The 8,479-nt window shown below is 41.7% G+C and overlaps 1 long non-coding RNA gene across 1 annotated transcript; it reads right to left on the bottom strand.

The window, feature by feature from the left end:
* Positions 1-757: 757 nt before the first annotated feature.
* Positions 758-7,452, bottom strand: LOC136991685 (uncharacterized). The gene is made up of 3 exons (XR_010883905.1): positions 7,371-7,452; positions 1,881-1,969; positions 758-860 (listed from the first exon to the last, which is right to left on the bottom strand). It is a non-coding gene; the product is annotated as an uncharacterized lncRNA (long non-coding RNA).
* Between the last annotated feature and the right edge of the window lie 1,027 nt (positions 7,453-8,479).

Genomic DNA, 8,479 nt, shown 5'->3' with positions numbered 1-8,479 from the left:
AAAGAGGAAAATATCTTCCCTAAACACCTGCAGAGCACAGTGCCTTTTGTTCGCTACATGAAAGCATCACGATACCCCGTAAGCACAGGGGGAGCAGAGGAGAGTCCAGGTAACCTGGTCAGATCCGGTGGCTTCAGGAATGTGGTTCACAGAGCAGTTTGTATGCAGATATTCCTACATGCACCAGAGGATTTGTCTACACTGTTTGTTAGCTGTGCCAAATGAGGGTTTGAGTGAACTGCGCCACTGTGGCCAGTTCACATTCATGCTCAGTGTTTCTCTGAACACGCTGCACCTCAGCATTTTCAGAGTAACTGGCTCCAGACCCAGACTGGCTTTGCAGCAGTGTTCGCTTTCAAAAGGTAAATGCAAGACTTCAGAAAACAGCATCAAGAGCTTCTCAAAGCATTATCACTAGAGTATATCAAAAATCCTATCTTTTTGTTAATAATATAGGGTCAACTTTCAAAACCTTTAATTTTCAAGCAATTTAGGCAGATATGAAGTCTCTCAAACCATCAGAAGTCCAGCCATGCTGGTACAGTCCTGTATATATCCTCAGTGGATGAAATAACTTCGTTACATTATCTCCCCTCGTTTCCAGGCTTCTCAAATATAAATGTCTGCTGAAGACTGTATGGTGTTTGTTGTTTCTTCTTTGCTATTCTTTCCCAATGGGATCTGCAAATAATCCATTTTGCGTACATTTTTTGGCAATTGTGACATAGCGTAGATTATTTTTGATACATGTCTGTCTTCTATTGCTCCATCCTAATTTGTGCTCCCAGGGTTCCTGTATGTACAGTATTCAACCAACAACCAGTCCAGCATGACAAAACAGCCATACACTGCATAAAGACCTCCAGAGAAAAGAATAGAATAGATTTACTTTCACCCTCCACTTTTAAACAAGAATTTGCCTAGAATAAGTTTGTGGTTTTTCACTTGCGCTGCCAAGAAGAAGTTGAACACTGGTAATGCATCCAGTCTTCCCCTGCTTTACCAAGGAGGACATCCATTTCTGATTCTAGGTGGTAACAACCTTATCCCATGATCAGGTTTATTCTGAGTTATTTGATAGTTTCTGTTGTTCACATACAAACAGTGAAAAGCACTCGACTCAGAGGACACATGACAATTCTCTCCAGAATAAACCTTTGTGTCTGTCCTTTTCTCTACAGCACCTTTTCCTGGGACTTCTCACCCTTTTTCCCTGGATCAGACACCTGCACTGCACATTTTTGAGCTCTAAGTAGTTTTGATGACCCACATTCTAATACAACAAATTGCTTCTGTAGTACAGGGACACTTACTAATCCAAAGACTTTTCTAAGGGCAATTATTTTTATATCCCAACCACCCCCAGCAAAAGAAAATATATTGAAAAGAATGACTGTCCTAATAGGTCCACTCACTACATGGACAAACAAACCATATAGAAAACCCCCCAAAATAAGTTCTAGGTCTATATCATACTTCCATTTTTAAGTGTTGAAATCATTGACAGTGTTCCAACTATTCTGTCTGATACAATAGCAGCTGGCAAGAGTCTTTCTCTTTGAATTACAGCAGAGTCTAATCCTGTTCACTCACTCTAGAAACTAATGCTTTGCCTGTTTTATGATGTTAATAAATAGATTTATTATTGTTTTATTTATTATTGTTAATAAATAAATAAATAAAAGATTTTGGCCACTAAATAAAAACATTCCTCATATATTTATAAGTTTTTATTTGACTTTGCAGGCATAAACTTGAACCTTATGGAGCTCTTCATATGCAAAACAGACAACAGTCTTTCATGGGCTAGAATAAATCCACTTGTACAAAAAGACTCAGATACCTCCCATTTGAAAAAGGGAGAGCTGTAGGAATCTTACCTTTTAAGAGTCATTTTATTCTCATTTTTTAAAGGTGACTGAGGCTGGAAGTGTACATGTTCTTCTGGAATTCATCTTGCTGGTGATCTCTACATAAAGATAAAAAACAGTGTGATTTACATTAAATATCATTCCCTGTTGAACAGCAAGACGTATTCTCTTGGACTTTGCTGCAGGAATCTGATAGACACTTAATGCAGCACTGACCTCAATTCATTTATATTCCACTTCCATTTCCTTTTCAGTGAAGTATGAGCTGTTAGACTGTGCTACCTCTATAGTGCCTCACTTTGGGCTCTTTTCTATGTGCTTCTGTAAGCACATAGGCATGTGTAAGTAATTTTCTTGCAAGCACTGAGGATGATACAAAGATTTTGTATCAGCCACAAACAAGGTTTTTTTTTTTAATCTTCTGAGACATTTCCGGTAATGAATGGTGCTACTGACCTCCCATTTCTAGGCTTATAGTTTATGGCACATCGACCTTCTTAGACAATTGCTAAATGCCAGCATGCAGCTGCTCCTGTTCTCTTACAAAAAATGGCCACTCTCCTTCCTTTCTTCTTGTCGCGGGAGTAGAAATTTCTTTTATTCTGTCTGGATTTATGTTCTCTCCCTTCCTCCCCTCACACTAATCTCTTTGAAAGTGCCTGACTTTAACATCCTTATAATGATGTCAACACGGAATCCCTAAAGTAAGAAAAAGCTTCCAATCTCCACGGGGGAAGCAGGATTCACTTTAGGACATGTTTGTCTGTTTTACGGAAAAAACAGATTTGACTGAAAGTGTATTTTCCTTGGTCACAGAACCTGAAGCGCATGTTACGGGAGGGGCAGAAAAAAAGTGAAACAGAAATGTTTATTTCTACTGTAAAATATTCCGGTCCGTGAGCTGAGCAGGCAAGAGGAACTCGCATCCAGAGGACGAACACCATTAGCCTCCATCCTTTAACATACACCTAAATTACAGAAAGACCTTTTTCCAGCCCAGCTGAGTCCCATGAAAGAAAACAGCTGGATTTCCTCCCTCCAGCAGGTTTGGCCCACAGTCATCTCTCGGGGGCAACAGCTTTGTGTCCCCTCTGGCCACGGGGCAGCCCGGAGAGCTGCCGAGGCCAAGCGCGGACCGCTCGGGGCCAACCTGGCGGGCACTCACAGCCAGCACACAGGGCTAATTACGGTTTTACAGCTCCAAGGTCGCCCTTCAAGGACCCCTCGTTGCTCCTGCTAACGACGGGCGGGTGAGCTTGTGTGAAATGCCAGCGCAGACCCAGCTACTGCCAGCTCACCTGCAATCCCCTAATCACCTCTGCCAGTGGGTGAACATTAATTATAAACTAACAAAATGCGAGTTTAACCAATCCCCAGGGAAACGGCATAGGACAGCTGGCATTCTCTCTGAATTACCTTATTTTTTTTAGGAGCTTTCAGACTCTGATCCAGCCGTGAAGTTTCTTTCTTGCTTGAAAGTTAAACTCATTTAACAAAGAGTGGCTCAGGTAGGGCTTCAGGAAACCCAGCATCACCACCACTGAAGTCCTAATCCACTGATAGGAAATCTGCTGCAAATATGAATATTTCACTCCAGAAACATAGGCAGTAAACCATACAGCGGACTTACTGAGGTGTATTCTCTGTAGTTAAAGGCACTAAAAATATCTGTCCAGACAAAAGAGATCAATAAGCATATTTTGCAATATCTATAAGTATATTGTCTACTTTCAGGTCCTGGATAATTATTTAGGATTCCTATACATAGCATAGGAAGATTCAGAAAGGAAAGACACCTCCCTCCAAGAATAGCTTTCCTAAACCAGCACCCTTACTTGCCAAATAAATGAGGAAGCTGGCTGAACAGTTTGTGAGTACTCAGAAACTTTCAGGAGGGAAAAGTCCTCTCCTTATATTAGGATTTCTTTGGGTTGATAGGGGGATTATTATTAAATATTCTACCACAGGGAATTACTGAAAGGTGACTTCTCTGAGTTTTTTTCTATACAAAATTCAAAGACAGAAAATAATCATTGGCAAAGTCTCCAAACAAAACGAGATTATGGCACATAAGCATTAGGCAAACATCTCCTTTAAAACTGCTTTTGAAGAAAAAAGAAACTTTTAAATCTTTTCTTCCTGTAAAACCACTGTTCTGATCATGGAAAGAGTCATATTTTTATCAGAGAGGGGATGGGTTGTGAATATTTGGAATTTTCCAGAGATAAAGTTTTATCAGCCTCATTAGAGACTCCACAGCTACTGGTACAAGAAATTCCATTTTTATCCTGGATACTCAACTCCTGGACCAAAATCATACAAAAGTAAGGTTATCCTCAGAATCAGAGGTTAAATCCGTGCCAGTATTTGTATCATTTCAGAATTACTTTGTTCCTCAGTTGGAAGCTTGAGTTCTTTCTATTCTGTTTTTTGTTTAAGAAAAGCATCCAGTAGAGAAAGAAGGTGTTTACTCCAACAATAAAAGCCTTTCCTAACCCTGTGGAACTGACCTTTCCATTTCTGCTCGACAAATGAGCAGAATTGAGTAGCTCTTCCTCTGCAGCATATCAGAAAACTCCTGCCACATAGCGTAGCTCTCTATACCCTTTATGGCAGTAATGCCACACTGTGGTCAGCCCCGGGGGTTATTAGAAAAAAATGATGGTTTCTGCTTGTTCTTTCTGAGACTTTTGGCCTCTGCTTTGTATCTCATTCCAATTTGCATTTTTGCCCATTACCACAAGATACCCCACTGTCTGAAAAATTGTGTCAAGAGGGTGTAGACTGTCGCAACCATCTGCTAACAAGCCAAGATATATATTTAATAAATGTGTTTATGCTCACAGGTGGTGTAGATTGTAAAAAAAATTAATGTTAAACTTTTCTGCTGTATAATCTAATGCAAGAGCTTTTTATATATAAAGGAATTGAAGGCCAAATTCTGTTTTTCATTGTTACTGATAAAAAACCTTTTCAATGTAATTGAAGTCAGTGGCATAGCTTCAATTTTACACACTGATAAAAAAAGAACACAGCTGAGAGTAATCAGTCAAGCTCCATCTATAAGTATTTCTCCACCAGTTTCTTTAAATTTTGTCTAAAACAGTATATTCACCCCACTGAAATCCATGGCAGTTTCTACCAGAGCCAGGACTTCACACATCCGTTTGGATCTCCCTGAAGTTCCTAATGTCTCCCTCGCTCTACAGTGACCTCCCACACCCTCCTCCATTGGGTGAGCACAAGCAAAATCCCCAGTTTATTTTTCCTTATCTCCTATGACCGTGTTTTTTCCCTATATTTAATCACAGCAGACTATCGGGTGGTATATAATGATAAAATTAAAAGTTCCTGGTCTTGGAAGACGCTTTCTTCTAAGAAGAAACCATTTTTCTTCATCACAGCATCCAGCAGTGTAGAATGTGTCCTTTGAACCATTGCTGGGAATGTGCCTTAGGCACCAACAGCAAGTAGATGGGTAAGCAGCAAAAACCACAGCATCACTTCCAAACCTTCAGTAAGAACTGATTCATGCCCATCTAAAGCTCAGTTGTTACCACCTGTCTCTCTGATGGGGCTTTTTCTATGTTGTTAAGTGTGATATAAAGGCTTGAATCAATATAAAGACTCAACTGCTGAGCTACTTTAGAATAGTGTTTTTTCCTGTTCATGTCTCTTGACACAACAGCGGCACACAGCAATGAGAAGAGCACAATATCTATCCTGCATGACAGAATTACACCTTCACCGTCACAGTAGCTCCTACATGGCAGTACGTCCATAGGCTCAGCCTGAGCTTGTGTCCAGATCTGGAGTCCCCAGTCACTCACACAGCTGCCACACTGGCCTGCATTTCACCCAAGGGCCTACAGTCACCCAAGGTGCTTGTTCACACAACATGGTTGTGAGCCAGGGTCTGGCTGGGCTTCGGCACTACCCTTATAGAATATATGGACCTGACCAGCTTGACATGACTCCTGGATCTTGGTATCGATAGTATCACATGAAATGGGTCAGTTGCAAAAATGGCCGGAGCAAAATCATATTCTCAAATATCTGTTCTAGTTTTAGGGAGGGACCTGAATAAGCAAGAGTTACTTGATTCTCTTATCACTCAGTTCAGACTGGAAATAGTCACAGCAGAGACATACCATTAACAGGTTGTCTCATGCAGCAGCGTCTGATCAGCATTTCTCCCTGTCTCCATCCCTTGCTTGATATTTTTGTCTCCCACTCGCTTCTCCAGCAGCTTCACTAACAGGTGGGACATATACTACATAAGTCACCAGGGCCGACCAGAGGACCTTTTCCTCAGTCATGTATGCTTACCCATAGCTGTCCTGCCATCATACCCTCCAAAAGATCCTTCTGGGACAGAAAGTCCAAAGGAATAAGCCACCCAGATGTGAAGGTTCAAAGTTTGCCTGTGGCAAACACCCCACACCTGGAACTGGGAACTCGGAAGCTCTCCAGAACGTGGTAGTACAGGCATAGCCTGGGGTGCAGAGCAGGCAGGATTGCTGAAATGCAGTGTGCCAGATGCAGAGCAGGAGCTTGCCCATCAGCTCCCAGTGGGGCCAGCCCCATCACAGGGACACAAGAAAATGCTACTAGAACTGGCATTTTCTCCTGCTGCAAACCAGCAGTCTGACCCTCAGCACTAACCCTTTAGATGGACTGTCTGAGAGAGCCCCTACTTCTCTCATTGACTTAATATAGACTGGTGAAGCCAGGAGGAGCAAAGGAGCTGTTTGACATGGCACAGGCACATGGAGAAAGTCTTGTCTCCACACCATCACCAGCTTGGGGGTCTAAGGATTTTGGTCTCTCCAGTGGTGAGCAGGCAATGTTTACACACAGCTTTGTCCTACACCTGCATTTCATGCTCCGCTGCAGCAAAGTCACCAAAGAGGTCCCCAAGTAGCTGCTGTGCCCAGTTCCCAGAGCTGTTCATTCCTGCCACCATTTGCGTTGATGGCACCAATGCACAAAGACAAAAGCAGCTAGAAATCTGTCAGTTCAAGTCCCATTGGGAGCATTTTAGAAAAAAAAATCCAAATTGGTGTGGAAAGTTCCCCACTACCATAGAGAAACAGGAGTGTGTGAAGGACAGCCAAGCAAAACAGTGCTTCTCCCTGTGCTGAACCATGCTTTGTGCTGCCCAAATAGGCAAGTGCATGTGCTGAAGACCCACTTTTCACTGACAGAGGCTGACCGCCTTGCGCCTTTTATTTATTTATTTTTTTTTTATTTTTGTATTTTTTATTTTCCTGGCTACCACAAGTAACGGAGAACAGAGTCACTGTACCCTGCCCCACAGGTCATTAGGCACACCATTGCAGGCTTATTTCTGTTTTAAGTTTTTCAAGGGTGGTTTTGGGACCCAAAGGGCAGGGATAAGCAGAGGCAGTAGTAGCAAAGCAAGCTACACTTACTGTTGTTTCAAAACTATTACAGCAATCAGCAAAGCAGAAAGGGATTAAAGTGACAGGTACTTACGTGGCTATGTAAAAAGATCTTGATCCACACATCACAGAAGGGCTTTCCAGCATTATTTGACAGAGATCTGTCAATAGGCAACACTTTGCCCATCATGAGAGCAGCTGATATCTACTAATGGGGGAGGAAGGGAGGGAGGGAAACAGCTTCAGAGTCACATCCTGGTACATGTAATTAGATCACCAAGTGATGGCGGAGAGAAGGATCAGGCTTGCAAGTAAAAACTGGAACAACTACATGCTCCTTCGTGTGGTATGACTGAACCTGACTGCAAGAAGGCAGGCATCGGGGGCAGAGTGCTACTTTTAGCACTTAAATTTTTGCTCCTGAAGCCGTGATAAAGTGAAGCTTAATTACATGGCAGCTGTGAAGTGTTAAAAAGTATCTGTGAAACAAAGAAGAAAAAACATACAACATCTCCTCTGTAGATTTGTTTCCACCGGCTCCCATATGGTGGGAAGCCTGTTTGCAGAGATCGCCCAGCTCTCTTCCGTGATACACAGATTATTCCATAAAGGGGATTCTGCATATTGAGTGGGGGAGGTTAGAGGAAGGATTTTCTTCTAGTTCCTACGTTTAGGTCTCTATTTTTTCCACCCCACAGTTGTCCCTCTACCTTCAAAAAAGGGTTTACTGAATGATGCCAGATGGCTAATTAAAAATTATTTTGGAGAAGATAAAGATCCTGAATAGCATGTAAAACAGTTAAGACAACAACTTCTAAAAAAACTCTGTGAACATAAAACTTCCTTTTAACAAGGAAGCCGGGAACAGGATTTGTGTGCAAAGTTGATAAACTCATGCAGGGATTATAAATTCCACAGGGACTCGTAGTTGCTGCTGGAATGAGAAAAAAACTAGGCCCAGGTTACAGCTCTTTCTCTGTTTCTTTGTTCCACTTGCAAGTTTTCATACATTAAGGTTATTTTGAAATCCATAACCAAAACAGAACAAACAAAACAAAAAACAAGGAAAGATGCCTCCTCTGTGGTGACAAATGTTATATAGGACACTTGAATGAGGCAATTCTTACTAGGGAGAATTGAAAATGTCAGACCATTGCCATTAGAAAAAGGAGTAGTAACAAATGTGAATTTAAAGATTTTTTG

This window comes from Apteryx mantelli, chromosome 3 (assembly GCF_036417845.1).
Source record: "Apteryx mantelli isolate bAptMan1 chromosome 3, bAptMan1.hap1, whole genome shotgun sequence".
In the NCBI taxonomy this organism is placed as follows: domain Eukaryota; kingdom Metazoa; phylum Chordata; class Aves; order Apterygiformes; family Apterygidae; genus Apteryx; species Apteryx mantelli.
The sequence above is the reverse complement of the archived record's forward strand: the minus strand, read 5'-3'. Positions and strand labels throughout refer to the sequence as shown.